The sequence below is a fragment of the Peromyscus leucopus genome, chromosome 10 (assembly GCF_004664715.2).
Source record: "Peromyscus leucopus breed LL Stock chromosome 10, UCI_PerLeu_2.1, whole genome shotgun sequence".
Lineage (NCBI taxonomy): Eukaryota > Metazoa > Chordata > Mammalia > Rodentia > Cricetidae > Peromyscus > Peromyscus leucopus.
Genome location: NC_051071.1, coordinates 86,081,879 through 86,098,120, shown reverse-complemented (window position 1 = coordinate 86,098,120; position 16,242 = coordinate 86,081,879). Strand labels below are relative to the sequence as shown.

The window sequence follows — 16,242 nt, the reverse complement described above, 5'->3', positions numbered from 1 at the left end:
AAGGTGGCCAGTTGTCCTTGAGCCTAGCACACACCATTTCCCCTTCTTATCAAGATACCCCTAGACAACTGTCAGCCAGTCAGGGTCCTGAAGCCTGGAAATCCCCTCACCCCAACCTCTGCTATGATAAAAACCCCATCCTACCTGAGCTTGGGGCTCTGCTCACAGCTGCACCAGACAGACAGAGGGACCAAGCCCCGGAGCTTGGAATAAAGGCTTTTTGCTTTTATATGTGAGATTCGGTCTCCGTGGTGGCCTTTTGGGGGTCCCCGAGATCTGGGCATAACCACCCTTTGTCATGAATGATGGAATACCAACATGAGAAGCCGAGGTAGAGGCTGCAGCTCAGGGAGCAGAGGTCATTCTTGGCCCCCAGGTGCTTGGGTGGCCCACACAGTTAGAAGCCCACCACTTGCTGTGTCTTGATTCTGCTCTCACTTATTTTGATCCCATTCTTGGACACATCATTTCTTCAGGCAGCAATGATGATCGGTAACTCCAGACTCACATTCCTCCAGGTCATAAACCTTAGCAGGAAGGAACTCACTAATAGGCCCCAGCTGGGTCCACTGCCCATCCCTGGATTATGAACTGATTTAGACCTATCGAGGCTGTGCCATTTAAAAGGAGGTAAAGGTGTGTCAGGAAAGGATAACAACAAAACCCAAACACAAGCCCAAACCAAGAGAAAATAGTCGAAAGCATCCCAAAGGAATTGGTGACTGTCACGAGCCACGGGTGTGTAAAGGGAGGATGAGGTCATCCCTCGGTGTCTTTCAGGTTGCTCAGATTTGTTCTGCAATAGGTATGTAAAACATTTATAGTGACTGGAGAGATGGTCAGCAGTTAAGAGCACTCATTGCTGCTCTTCAAGAGAATCCCAGGTTCAATTCCAACATCTGCAGGGCTGCTCACAACCAGCTGTAACTTCACTTCCATGGCATCTGAGGCCCTCTACTGGCCTCCACAGGTACCAGGCATACAAGTGGTGCACAGACATGCAGGCAAAGCACCCAGACAGCAGCAACAACAATAATAAACATGTATAATAAAAACGTGCAGAACCAGGAAAACCAAGAATGTTTAATGTTACTCTAATTCATTAAATCCGGTCTAGAAGTTTTACCTACTAAATAAACCAAGCATGCTTCTAAAAGCTGAAGGCACATTGGTAAATAAAACAGACAATAAAACATAAAAACAAAGACACTGGGAAGAAGTAAAACAGTTATTATTGGCAATAATGAGCACTCCAGAGAATTGCCTGAGAAACTGCTAGCACCAAGACTTACTCATAGTAATGTGGTCCATGCAAAATAAATTCCCATAACAACATTGGCTTTCTCGTAGCAGAGGCAATATCATTAAAATATATGTTGGGATAAATGTAATGATTTGGTAGAAGAACGTTTTCAGCTTACAAATCCAGAGCACGTGGCCATGATTCCTCTTACTTGCCTAGCGTTATCTCTAGCTGTGTTTAGCAGCGTACTTTGGCATTTCTTTTCTCTTCTTCTAGTAGCATCAGCTGGATTTAGGGAAGCATGTGATGCAGACTGGCTCAGATGAATGGGTCCCTCTGGAATCTGGGGTAAATAAGGTGACACAAAGCTGGGAATCTGAAACCCTTACATCTGTAGGTAGTCTGTCCCTACTGGTCAAAGCTCTGGGGCCACCAGAGTTCACATATTCTCCTTGTCTGTCTGTCAGTCCACTTTTTCCTGTGTCTGACAGAGCCAGTTTCTGGTCTAAAGAACTATTATCGCTTGCTATTTAGAGTGATCTTTTACTCAACCAATTTTAAATTTCATCACAACTCAAATTCCAGCTGAATAAATAGGCCATAGACAGAATCTGGGCAAAATAAAGGGGTTTGGTATGCAATAAAGCAAAAATGTACCATGAATAAATGAGAAAAGGACAGGATGTAGTAGAAAATTTTTGTAGTTTTGGAAAAAAATAGTTACCATAATTAATGTCAGACATTAAATCAAATAAACCCCATGCTAGGTATGGAGCCTCATGGCTGTAATCCCACCACTCAGGATGCTGAAATAGAAGGATTGCATTAAGTTCAAGGCCAGCCTGAACCACATACACAGTTCCAGAACAACCTAGGTTACAGAGGCTCTATCCCTAAAATCAAAAGGGGGGCAGGGACATGGGGTGATGGTTCAGTGTGCTTGCCACACAAAAATGAGGACTGGAGTTCAGATCTGTAGCACCCATATAAAAGCTAGGCATTGTGGTGCATATCCCCACCTCAGGTAGGGTGGTGGGTAAGTATAGGGTGGGGAAGGAACAGAGACAGGTGGATCCTGGGAGCTCAGTGTTCTGCCCAGATATCGGGGACCCTCAAAAGACCACCACAGAGACTGAATCCCATGTGTAAAAGCAAAGAGCCTTTATTTCAATGTAATTTCCGTCTGTCTGATGCAGCAATGAGAGCAGAGAGCACCGAGCCTGGGCAGGGTTAGGGTTTTTATCATAGTAGGAGTTGAGGGTGAGGGGATTTTCAGAGTTCACGACCCTGATTGGCTGACATTTGTCTAGGGGTATTTTGGCAAAAGGAGATAGGTGTGTGCCAGGCTCAGGGACATCTGGCTATCTTACCTAATGGTTGGAATGTTTGGAATGTCAGGTACTTCTCCTTTGATGCTGGCCCATCCCTGGGTGGTGTCAGCTTATAGCTTTTCCTGAAACTCTCAGGCCTACTTTTTAGCTGGTTTTTATCAAGCCTGTCATGGCACCAGTGTGGCCAAGCTGTTCTGGGCCCCCCACACTCAGCAGAAAAGGCAAGCTCCAGGTTCAGTGAGAGATCCTGTCTCAAAAAATAAAGTGGAGGCTAATCTCTGAAGATACTGACATCAACCTCTAGCCTCCACATGTACACACATAGGTGAACACATGCACACATGCATGCATGCATACACACACACATACACATACACACACACACCGTGTACAACAATGATAAAAGAAAAATCCCAAGTGGGTTAAACTATCCATCATCATCATCATCATCTTAGTTACCATTACGCTGCCATGATGAGAGACCCAAGTCCAAGACAGCTCATAAAAGAAAGTATTAAATGGGGGTGGAGGTGGGAGGCTTGCTTACAGTTTCAGAGGGGTATCCATGACCATCACAGTGGGAAGCATGGCAGCAGGCAGGCAGCAGGCAGCATGCAGCAGGCAGCAGGCAGGCAGCAGGCAGCAGGCAGGCAGCAGACAGCAGGCAGGCAGGCAGGCAGCATGCAGCAGGCAGCAGGCAGGCAGCAGGCAGGCAGCAGGCAGGCAGCAGGCAGCAGGCAGGCAGGCATCAGGCAGCAGGCAGCAGGCAGGCAGCAGGCAGCAGGCAGAAGGCAGGCAGCAGGCAGGCAGCAGGCAGGCAGCAGGCAGGCAGCAGGCAGGCAGGCAGCAGGCAGCAGGCAGAAGGCAGGCAGAAGGCAGCAGGCAGGCAGCAGGCAGCAGGCAGCAGGCAGGCAGGCAGCAGGCAGCAGGAAGGCAGGCAGCAGGCAGGCAGCAGGCAGCAGGCAGGCAGGCAGCAGGCAGCAGGCAGCAGGCAGGCAGGCAGCAGGCAGGCAGGCAGCAGACAGGCAGCAGGCAGCAGGCAGGCAGCAGGCAGCAGGCAGCAGGCAGGCAGCAGGCAGCAGGCAGCAGGCAGCAGGCAGCAGGCAGGCAGCAGGCAGCAGGCAGGCAGCAGGCAGCAGGCAGCAGGCAGCAGGCAGGCAGGCAGCAGGCAGCAGGCAGCAGGCAGCAGGCAGCAGCAGCAGGCAGCAGGCAGCAGGCAGCAGGCAGGCAGGCAGCAGGCAGGCAGGCAGCAGGCAGCAGGCAGCAGGCAGGCAGCAGGCAGCAGGCAGGCAGGCAGCAGGCAGGCAGCAGGCAGCAGGCAGGCAGGCAGCAGGCAGCAGGCAGAAGGCAGGCAGCAGGCAGCAGGCAGGCAGGCAGCAGGCAGCAGGCAGGCAGGCAGCAGGCAGGCAGCAGGCAGGCAGGCAGCAGGCAGCAGGCAGGCAGGCAGCAGGCAGCAGGCAGCAGGCAGGCAGGCAGCAGGCAGGCAGCAGGCAGCAGGCAGCAGGCAGCAGGCAGGCAGCAGGCAGAGGCAGCAGCAGGCAGCAGGCAGGCAGCAGCAGGCAGCAGGCAGGCAGGCAGCAGGCAGGCAGGCAGGCAGGCAGCAGGCAGCAGGCAGCAGGCAGGCAGGCAGGCAGGCAGCAGGCAGCAGGCAGCAGGCAGGCAGGCAGCAGGCAGCAGGCAGCAGGCAGCAGGCAGGCAGGCAGCAGGCAGCAGGCAGCAGGCAGCAGGCAGCAGGCAGGCAGCAGGCAGGCAGCAGGCAGCAGGCAGGCAGGCAGCAGGCAGGCAGGCAGCAGGCAGCAGGCAGCAGGCAGGCAGGCAGCAGCAGGCAGCAGGCAGCAGCAGGCAGGCAGCAGGCAGCAGGCAGGCAGCAGGCAGGCAGCAGGCAGCAGGCAGGCAGCAGGCAGGCAGCAGGCAGGCAGCAGGCAGGCAGGCAGGCAGCAGGCAGCAGCAGCAGGCAGGCAGCAGGCAGGCAGGCAGCAGGCAGCAGGCAGCAGCAGGCAGCAGGCAGCAGGCAGGCAGGCAGGCAGGCAGCAGGCAGCCAGCAGGCAGGCAGGCAGCAGCAGCAGGCAGCAGGCAAGCAGCAGGCAGCAGGCAGCAGACAGGAAGGCAGCAGGCAGCAGGCAGCAGGCAGGCAGCAGGCAGGCAGGCAGCAGGCAGGAAGGCAGCAGGCAGCAGGCAGCAGGCAGGCAGCAGGCAGGCAGCAGGCAGGCAGGCAGCAGGCAGGCAGGCAGCAGGCAGCAGGCAGAAGGCAGGCAGAAGGCAGCAGGCAGGCAGCAGGCAGCAGGCAGCAGCAGGCAGCAGGCAGCAGGCAGCAGGCAGGCAGGCAGCAGGCAGCAGCAGGCAGCAGGCAGCAGGCAGCAGGCAGCAGGCAGGCAGGCAGCAGGCAGCAGGCAGCAGGCAGGCAGGCAGGCGCAGGCAGCAGGCAGGCAGCAGGCAGGCAGCAGGCAGCAGGCAGGCAGCAGGCAGGCAGCAGGCAGGCAGCAGCAGGCAGCAGGCAGCAGGCAGCAGGCAGGCAGGCAGCAGGCAGCAGCAGCAGGCAGCAGGCAGCAGGCAGGCAGCAGGCAGGCAGCAGGCAGCAGGCAGGCAGGCAGCAGGCAGGCGGCAGCAGGCAGGCAGCAGGCAGCAGGCAGCAGGCAGGCAGGCAGGCAGCAGGCAGGCAGCAGGCAGGCAGCAGGCAGCAGGCAGGCAGCAGGCAGGCAGCAGGCAGCAGGCAGCAGGCAGGCAGGCAGGCAGCAGGCAGGCAGCAGGCAGGCAGCAGGCAGCAGGCAGGCAGGCAGCAGGCAGGCAGGCAGCAGGCAGGCAGGCAGGCAGCAGGCAGCCAGCAGGCAGGCAGGCAGCAGGCAGGCAGGCAGCAGGCAAGCAGCAGGCAGCAGACAGGAAGGCAGCAGGCAGCAGGCAGCAGGCAGGCAGCAGGCAGGCAGGCAGCAGGCAGGAAGGCAGCAGGCAGCAGGCAGCAGGCAGGCAGCAGGCAGGCAGGCAGCAGGCAGGCAGGCAGCAGGCAGGCAGGAGGCAGGCAAGCAGCAGGCAGGCAGGCAGCAGGCAGAAAGGCAGCAGACAGGCAGCAGGCAGGCAGCAGGCAGCAGGCAGGCAGCAGGCAGGCAGGCATGGTACTGTAGTAGTAGCTGAGAGCTTACATTTGATCCTCAAGTTGAAGGCAGAATGAGTTACAGGTGTTTACCACTAAACAACAACTTTAAAAGGTTTCGACCCTTGGACTGAACTGCTGCTCATTGCTAGACACTGGCTAGTATACATAAGGCTCCTGGTTCAACCTCTGACACTGCAAATACAATAATAATGAGGATGGTAGTAATCACTGCGGTGGTTTGAAGGAGAATGGCCCCCATAGGCTCATAGATTTGAACGCTTGGTCCCTAGTGGGAGGAACTGTTTCAGGAAGAATTAGCAGGTGTGGTCTTGTTGGAGGAGGTATGTCACTGGGGGTGGGCTTTGAAGTTTCAAAAGGCCAGTGCCTTCCCAGGTCTAGGCTCTCTCTCTCTCTCTCTCTCTCTCTCTCTCTCTCTCTCTCTCTCTCTCTCTCTCTCTCTGCCTTCAACTTGAGGATCAAATGTAAGCTCTCAGCTACTGCTCACCTACAGAGACTACTGTACCTACCAAAATTATAAACCCGCCTCCCTGTTCAGCTGTATATACTAACTCCACCTCCCTGTTCAGCTGTATATACTAGCCCTGCCTCCCTGTTCAGCTGTATATACTAGCCCCGCCTCCTTGTTCAGCTGTATATAATCATCCCTCCTCCTTGTTTGTCTGTATATAGTAACCCTGCCTCCTTGTTCAACTGTATATGATAAGTAGCCCCTCCTCCTTGTGTGTCTGTGTGCAGTCTCTGCCTTCCTGATCAACTGTACACAATAAACATGCCGAGTTTCTTGTGTGCTTTGGCTTATCCGTCAGAGAGCTCAGTCCACACAATTCCAGCTTTTCTGTCCGTTCGTCTACGTCTTTTCTTCATTATCTCATTTCCTCTAATGAGTCTTGCAAGGACTTCAAACAACTCCCCAGTTCATCACCTTCCTCAATTATGAGAGCCAAGGCTGATGTACTGTGGTGAGGAATACATAAAGTAGCCACAGCACAGGTTACGGACAACAGCGTGGTTATGACGACGACGATGGTGGTTGTACAGCAATAATAAGAAAATAGTCAAAGGCTGGGGTGTGGCTTAGTGGCAGAGTGCTTGCCTGACATGTATGAGACGCTGGGTTCAAGACCCGGCAGTGTAAAACAAACACATAATTACGCAGTAGGACATTTGATACAGGGTTTTGTTGTTGTTGTTTGTTTTTGGTTTCTCGAGACAAGGTTCCTCTGTGTAGTTTTGGTGTCTGTCCTGGATCTCACTCTGTAGAGCAGGCTGGCTTCGAACTCACAGAGATCCACATGGCTCTGCGTCCTGGGTGCTGGAATTAAAGGCGTGCGCCACCACTGCCGCCCTCCCTTGTTTATTTTTTTAATCACAGATGTTTTCTCGCTTATCCTCTTCCACTCTTGCCTCAGAAAAGCTACAAGAATGTGGTGTTGACATTGAATACCACGTCCTGCTCTCTCAGAACCTGCCACTGCAATACGATACCCTGTGCATATGTGTTCTTCTCGATTCTTTCTGAACCAACAGAGTGGATGCCAGGACCGTGACCTTCCAGCCTCCACCCTCCGCCGTGAAGGATAGCCTCTTCACTCCTGTAACCTTGGTGCAGTGATCACATTCAGGATATTTATCACGGTGCTAGCTCGTGAATGGGTTCCAAATGGATTTTTTCCCAGTTATCCCTGTTCTGCCCCTTTACACAGGCCACTCTTCTCCGGGGCAGGACCATCTGGAAGCACGTGCTCAGTTGGGTTGCTGCTTCTCTTCCCTTCACGATGACAACTACTCAGGTTTTCTTTGCTTTTCATGCAGTGAGTCACTCAGCCCCATAGGTCCTCAAATGATCTTTAAAATAAATAAAGCATCTCTCTCCCTCTCGCCCAACCCCAGGCTCTGTGTGCGTGTGCACGATGACCCGTGTTTGTGAGTGTGAGTTCAGACTTGTGCATGCCACAGCACAGCAGTGGAGGTTGGAGAACAACCTGGAGTCTCAGTCCTCATCTAATTTGAGACAGGGACTCATCCTCCTATCCACTCTCCCTATACAAGCTGGCCCGTGAGATTCTCTTGTCTCCCATCTTACTGTAGAGTGTGGGGAGCCACACCAGGCTTTACAAGGGTTCTGGGTTTCTGATTCCAGGTCTTCGTGCTGTGTAGCAAGTGCATCATCCGGTGAGTTATCTCCCCAGCCCATGGGATGGACTTTTCAATTGGAAAGAGCACATGCATTCAGAATCCTGAGACTCCAGCCGATGAGCCACCACAGGTTGGGGGGGGGGGGCATTTGCTTTCTCTCAGGTGCTTTTTCCTTTGTTAAAATGGGCAGGGTATAATGTTGTCTGTCCCCTCTCATGGGGTTCTTTGGGAGCTTCGATGAGGAAGGGGATACGAAATTACTTCAAAATTGCAAGACATTTACTGTTAGTCACGAAACAATAATACTACAAAATTCAAGGTGTCATTATTTGTATGCATTGGTCTTCCTACTAGAATGCTTTCTGACAGGTACGGTGCCTGCCACCCATCCTAGCACCCAGGAGGCTGAGGCAGGAGGGTCATAAGTCTGCAGCTAGTCTGGGCTACCTAGCCAGCATATCTCATGAGAAGCACGGGCAACACACAGCGTCTACCATCTGTCTTCCCTTCGTTCTCCTCCTGTCTCTCCTTTTGGGAGCAAGGACCTAGAGTCTGCTGTGACTAAAGGCACCTACACTTCACTTGGGCCTGGAGAAGTCTGGTGAGTTCCTAAGGGCAGGAGAGAAACTGGCCACATGCTGCAACTCTCTCTTCTTGTGAGCCACCTGGGATTCTAGGAGAGGACGGACAGACAAATACCTGTACAAGAGTCGACATTGTACCCTGGCGACTGCACCCTTCTGATTGTGCTTCACTAAGGCCTCAGACAATGGTCAACCCAGCCAGTTCCCCCAAGGCTGATCAGAGCTTTGTGCTTCCTCTGACTCCGTTCCCTTCCCTGGGTAACGTGGGGGCTCTTGCCAGGGCCTCTGAAGAACACTGACAGCAGCGGTCCCCCTTCCTTCCTGCTTCTCACAGTCACTTTCTCTGTTGGGGTTTTTGGTGAGCGGCTGGACCCAATATGCTGGGATACCCAGAGTCAAGCCTCTGGCCTAGGATTGCAGTGGCATTTTCACACACACACACACACACACACACACACACACACCCTACTCTCATATCCTTGGAGTGCTCCATAATCACACCAGTGGTCAAGTAGCAAGATAAACAGTATCACGATGCTCAGTGGCTCAGATCATCACAGACATGCTCCAGTGGCTTCATCTTTGGCTCTGCTCTGAGGGGTGGTAGGTGTAGGATATAAAGTCGTTATGATGGGGATAGGAGGGACCTCACTGACAACTGGAGCTTCTGGATAGCAGCAGGGACTCAAAGATGTCACATCCTTGGGTGTGAGGAGGACACAGCACATACTTTGGCCATGGCGACCTGCCTCACCACAGGCACAGAAGCAAAGCTGAGAGACCTTGGCCTGGCACCTCTAAACTATGACACTGCACAAGCTTTTCACCTTTCCAGTAGTTTTCCTCGGGTATTTTGTTTGTCGCAGTGACGACAGACTGACTGACACCCCCACTTTGCCCTGTAGCATTATTATTTGTGCACTCTGTATTTCTGCCATCTATTTACAATTTTATTGTCCCTCAAGCTTTAACATGCACTGTCTCAACCGCTGCCAGGTGCACTGTTCGTTGGCATGAAGGGCCTCGCCCTGCATTGATGCCACCACGGCTGGCCATCTCCACCCCTTTAATCCGCATTTTTCACGGCCTTTATCTTTTATGATTTAGACTGGCTTTTGGTTTCCTTATGTTTTTGTAGAGCTGGAGATTGAACCCCAAGTCTTGTGTGTTTTAAGCAAGTGTTCGACTATTGGGCTTCATCTCTGACCCTGGTTTTGATAGTGTCAAGGATCACTCTCCCCTCTTTCAATGAGGCAGAACATTCGTCATCGTGGCTTTTCTCAGTGTCCTTGTGGTCCGTCTGCACTGTCGGCAGGAGCACCTCACACGTGCATCTGGAGTCACACCACAGCCATCTGGTCCCTGTTAGCCAAGTGACCCGAGCCCAGCAGACCAAGAGGTGACCTTAATAATCCTGAGGGTTATTATTACCTTTTCTTCCCTTGTAGCTACAAGGCAGGAGATGGGAAGACACTAGTCCTCATCAAAAGTTCTCTTTAGATTTGAAGTCATCGCTGACCTCATTAGGATAGCTGTGAAATGTTCCCTTTGAACTCCAGCATTCTTGCTTTTCCTGGTGTGCCCTCAACAGTCTCTATCAGTGAAAGCCTGGATTGGTTACTTCTCTGTGATAGAATACACAGATCAAAAGCGAATTTAGGAAGAGACCATTACTTCCTCTCAGGGTTCCAGAGGGAGAGTCTGTCAGGATGAGGATGAAGGAGAAAAATGGCTGATCATATGAAAAGTTATGAGAGAGAGAGAGAGAGAGAGAGAGAGAGAGAGAGAGAGAGAGAGAAGAGGGAGGTCAGGGATAAGAAAGTGGGGTGCAATTTTAAAACCTCACAGCGCACTCCCATTGATACTTCCTCTAGTAAGGATTCTTCTCCTGAAGGCTCCACAACCTCCCCAAACAGTGCCACCAAAGAAGGAGCAAGTGTTTAAATATATGAGCATATGGAGGACATTTCTCATTCCAATCACCAAGGAGAAGATGTATAAAATCAGTCTGTCATCTATGCATCTTCTCTCTAAATCTATCATCTATCTTTCTAATGTACGAATGTAGCTGGAGTTATCTTCAGTCCTGCCCAGGCCCGCAACCACTCAGACCCAAATAAACACACAGATGCTTATATTAATTAAAACTGTTTGGCCTAATGGCTCAGTCTTCTTGCTATCTAGTTCTTATATCTTAAATTAACCCATTTCTATTAATCTGTAAGTTGCCACATGGCTTGTGGCTTACTGGTACTTTACATCTTACTTCTCATGGCAGTGGCTGGCAGTGTCTCCTGACTCGGCCTTCCACTTCCCAGAATTCTCCTCTCTGCTTATCCTGCCTGTACTATACTTCCTGCCTGGCTACTGGCCAATCAGTGTTTTATTTGTCAATCAATCAGAGCAACACATTCACAGCATACAGAAAGACATCCCCAGCATATGAACTCATGAATTCTTCACTTTCTGTGTTTTATAGTTGTTGCTTGGTGTTCTCATGGTCTCAGATTTGCCAGGAGAAGTTGACACGTGTGGTTTCAGGATTAGTGACGACTTCTTCCTAACTGAGTGGCAGCCGCAGAATGGTGCAATCGGAACTGAGATCCTGGACAACGCTGGGCCTGTCTGTGACATAAGCAAAGGAGAATGGATGAGTGAAGCAATCATCTAGCAGAGAGGTTTGCTATTATGAGGAAAACTGGGTTGGAGACATCCAGGGGCCATGTCAACTCAATCCTGTGGCCTGAGGCCTGGGTCAGGCACCCTGGGTTCACATTTTAGCTCCCACCTGCACTTCTTTCCATCTGCAGAAGGTGATTAGCAGTGGCACACTATGAAGTAACACAAAGATTACGTAAGTAACTGTGTGAGTGCTGAGGGAGGATCCGTGGTCCGTGCAAACATTTCCACGCCCCTCAGTCCACATTGCCACTTCTGCTTGCTGGAATCTTTGTTGCTGTCTTCATTTTTCTTGTTTCAAGTGAATGAAAGAGTGGGCCCTGTTCCTCTCAAGATGAAAGGAATTGTGCTTATATTGTTTAGTTTTGTGAACACGTGTGAAACTTAAAAGATCATTTGGAGACATGACTTTTGTTTACAGGCAGGAAAAGAATTTTCTTTTAGTGCTTTTGAAACAGGTCTTGATATATATATATATATATATATATATATATATATATATATATATATATATATATATATATACATCAGGATGGACCAGAGCTTGAGGCAATCCCCCTGTCTCAGCCTCCCAAGTGCTTGGATTACGAGTATGTGCCACCCTGCCTAGCTCTAGGAAAAAAAATCCAAGTAACAAACCAACTATTAAAATGAACACATCTAAAGGGTGTGTAAAGCAGTAATGAAAATATTCACTAGGGGGCGCCATTATAACAAAGTATGTGACTCTCCTTTTAAAAATATTTATGCAAGCTTCATAGTTTATTGATAGTGTCTTTCCTGTGAAGTGAAAGCCAATATGTATGATGGTGTCCTTTCATCCTACCATAAATACGACAGCTGGCTGTTTTAAAGATAAACATTACTATAATTTGAAATGAACCAATATTTACTGAGCTCTGGACAGCCCTAATGTCTCTTGTTCTGTGTCAGCCAAGAGCTAAATAATCAGTAGATGTATGTAGTTGAATAAAGTATATTAAACACATTAAATAATGAAATAAGAATGAGCCGTTTATAACAGTGGTTAACCTTCTCTGAAATGGTAGTACTCATGCGTGGTAAAATAAAAACAAATGAAATTTAGAGGTAGCTCCTCTAAGTGCTTTTCACATTTCAGTGAAAAAGCAGTGTGTTTGAATTAAATGTGAGCTGGGAGTCTAGAACTTGATGTGGTGTTTCAGTAGAGAAAGAAGGCTGTGTGACAGCAGACCAGTCTGGGCTTGGGGTCCTCTTCCCTCTTCCTTGGCCCCCTGACAATCCTGTCTGCCTCCGTCACTACTTCTCTAGGACGAGGGACCAAGTTCAAAGCTTGCTCCGGTCCTGGGACCTCCTCATATCTTTGGCGTCCCAGTCAGATGCCCCTGCACCAGCACCAGAGTGTCATTAATTTATGCAGAAGTTTCTAACATGTAAATCATTGCTTTTGTATGAGGTTTTTTTTGGAGGGCAATAGAATAATTTCCTGACTAAGCTGAGCTGAAGGGTGTTGAGGCCGGCTATGTTGGCACTACTGGAAGAACAGAGGGACTGAGTTCATCCTGCAGAGCCAAGGCAACAACAGACAAGAAGAGGTAGACAAGATTAAGATTTTGACTTGCAGTTGGGAGGTGGTGGCACATACCTTTAATCCCACAGAGACAGGCAGATCTCTGTGAGTTCAAGGTCAGCCTGGTCTACAGAGGGAATTCCAGGACAGCCCAGGCTACACAGAGAAATCCTGTCTCGAAAAACCAAAAGGAAAAAAAAAATTGTGTTGTAGAATATTGTTTTAAGATGTGTTACATTTGTTTATGCTGTGGAACATTTTTTTTTAAAGATTTACTTATTGAGCCACCATGTGGGTGCTGGGAATTGAACTCAGGACCTCTGGAAGAGCAGTCGGTGCTCTTAACCTCTAAGCTATCTCTCCAGCCTGAATATTTGTTTAATAAAGCAAAGATGTGTTGCATCCTTTTATGTAGCATTTGTTTAACTCTGAAGCTGTGCTACTTTGCATTTCTAAAATGCCTGATTGGCCTAATAAAGAGCTGAATGGCCAATAGCTAGGCAGGAGAAAGGATAGATGGGCCTGGCAGACAGAGAGGATGAATAGAAGGAAAAACAGAGGATCAAGGAGCAAGAAAAAGAGAAGAGGATGATGCTAGGGGCCAGTCACCCATCCACACAGTCACACAGCCAGTCACGGAGTAAGAGTAAAAGTAAGATACACAGAAGTAAGAAAAGGAAAAAGCCCAGAGGCAAAGGTAAATGGGATAATTTAAGAAAAGCTGGCAAGAAACAAGTCAAGCTAAGGCTGGGCATTTATAAGAAATAATAAGTCTCTATGTGTATTTATTTGGGAGCTGGGTGGCAAGTCCCCTAAAAAAATGAAGAGTAAAAACAACCAATAATAATTTTGTACTTGTAGCTGAAAACATTTGTGTGCATTGTGTGTGTGTGTGTGCATGTGGTGCGTTTATGAGTGGCTGTCCTAAAACACATGCCCAGCAAAGCTTTTGTTTGAGAATGTCCTCTTCATATCCATTGAATCAAGTTTAAAACAAACAGCTCCATAAATTTGATGAGAAAGAGTGTGTGTGTGGGGGGAAAATCCCATTCTCAATAGCTTTAAAACCAATAAAACACCTTGGGGAGATACCTAAACAAGGAGCTGAAAGACCTCTACCTCTCCAAGCAACTTTTAGTTGCTAAAGAAAGAAATGGAAGAGGACACTAGAGGATGGAGTGACCTCCCATGCTCATTTAGCAGATTTAATCTATAGAGTCAGAATAATCTCCATTAAAATCCCAATGACACCCATCATAGAACTAGAAAGAGCAATCCTGAAATTCACATGGAACTACAGAAGACCCCAGATGGCTAAAGCAATCCTTAGCAGAAGGGGCAATGTGAGCAGTCTCAAATACCCAAGCTCAAATTCTCTTACAGAGCCGTAGTAATGAAAACAGGCACAAAAGACACATAGACCAGTGGAATAAAATGTAGGACCAGAAAATAAGGCCACTCAGTTGCAGTCACCTATTTTTTGACAAAGCTATAAAAATTATATGCTGGAGAAAAGGCTTCCTCTTCAACAGATGATGCTGGGGAGACTGGATTTCCACATGTAGAAGATGAAATCAGATCCACACCTCTCATTTTGAACAAATTGGAACAATTGAAAAACGAATCAAAGATTTTAATATAACACCTGAAACTGAAAAGCTGCTAGAAGAAGACCTAGGAAAAAAAACAGTTCAAAGTGTAGATATTGTTCTAGTTGGGGTTTCTGTTGCTGTGATGAAACCACAGAACCAAAAGCAACTCAGGGAGGACAGGGTTTGGTGCATCTCACACTTCTAGGTAACAGACCATCCCTAAGGAAAGTCAGGGCAGGAACCTGGAGACAGGAGCTGATGCAGAGGCCATGGAGAGGTGCTACTTACTGGCTTGCTCCCCATGGCTTGCTCAGCCTGCTTTTTTATAGCACCCAGGACCACCAGTCTAGGGATGGCCCCATCTACAGTGAGCTGGCCCTCCCACATCAACCATTAATCATGAAAATGCCCACAGGCCAACGTGGTGGGACATTTTCCTTATTGAGGTTTCCTCTTCCAGAATGAGTCTATCTTATGTCCAGTCAACATAAAACTAGCCTGTGTGGATACAGACAAAGGTTTCCTAAAAGGCTTCAGTGTCCCAGGAAGTAATTCCAAGAATAGACAAATGGATTTGTATAAAATTTAAAAGCTATGTCACAGAAAAGAAAACTACTTGAGTGAAGAAACAGATAGAACAAAATCTTTTCTGGTCATGTACCAGATGGGTTTAATATTTAGACTACACAGAAAAATGGAAACTTCAAAACACCAGAAAACCAAATAATCTAATGACTTCTTTCTTTCTTTCTTTCTTTCTTTCTTTCTTTCTTTCTTTCTTTCTTTCTTTCTTTCTTTCTTTCTTTCTTTCCTTCCTTCCTTCCTTCCTTCCTTCCTTCCTTCCTTCCTCCCTCCCTCCCTCCCTCCCTCCCTCCCTTCCTTCCTTCCTTCCTTCTCCCCTCCACCTCTTGTTTCATTTTGGTTTTGTTTTTTTGAGACAGGATCTCTCTACATACCTCTGGCTGTCCTAGAACTTACTATGTAGACCAGGCTGGGCTCAAACTCAGGGAGATCCACCTGCCTCTGCCTCCCAAGTGCTGGGATTGAGGTATGAGCTTCCAAGACCAGAGACAACTCTTAAAAGAAGAAAAAAAATACAAATGATCAACAAATACTTGACAAGGCATTCAACATCCTTACCAGGAGAACACAAATTAAAATTCCATGTCACCCTAGGCAAAGTGATTTTCAATAAGAAAACAAAGGACCATCATAGTGTAGAGATTTCCTGAGTGCGGCCTCCCTACCATGCTTAGAAGACACTATCTCTTAGGAGTTATTCTTGTCTTCTTCATCAAGAAGAGAGATGCAAATTTATGGAGATTCTCTCCCTCTGCCCCATAATGTGTTTTCCTTTCTTTCTCTTCTCTTTTTCTGCTGTCACAGCCTTAGCCATGAAGATGGAGCTGTACAGTTTCAGCAGGTACAAGATATACCCCAGACATGGGTGGCACAGCACCAGGACCGACGGGAAAGAATTCTTGACAAATAAACAGGACTGCCTTCCACAGAAGAAAACCCCCCAAAAGGACAGTCAGACGAAATTTAGAAGAAAAGACCCCGCTGCACAGCCAAATTCCGGCGGGCCATCACTGATGCATCTCTTGTGGATATAATGGTCAAGAGGAATCAGAAACCGGAAGTTAGGAAAGCTCAGTGAGAGCAGGTGATCAGGGCTGCCAAGGGAGCAAAAAAAATGGAAGCCGCATCAAAGAGGAGAGCAGTGGCTGCCGCCAAGGCCCTCACAAAGGCAGCATCAAGGAGAAGATTGTGAAGGCTGTGAAGGTCCCGATCCCCGAGTCATTGAAAAAAAGCTAACTTGGTAGATCGGAGTTTTAAATGAAGATCCATTTCTAACTCTTAAAAAGAGGAGGAGAGGAGAGGAAGAAGAGGAGGAGGAGGAAGAGGAAGAAGAACTAGAAGAAGAAGAGGAGGAGGAGGAGGAAGAAGAAGAAGAGGAAGAAGAAGGAGGAGGAGGAGGAGGAGGAGAGGAGGAGGAGGAGGAGAAGAAGAAGAAGA

General features: G+C 49.0%; 1 pseudogene; it reads left to right on the top strand.

The window, feature by feature from the left end:
* Nucleotides 1-15,617: 15,617 nt before the first annotated feature.
* LOC114691854 lies at nucleotides 15,618-15,997 on the top strand (annotated as a pseudogene).
* Nucleotides 15,998-16,242: the final 245 nt, after the last annotated feature.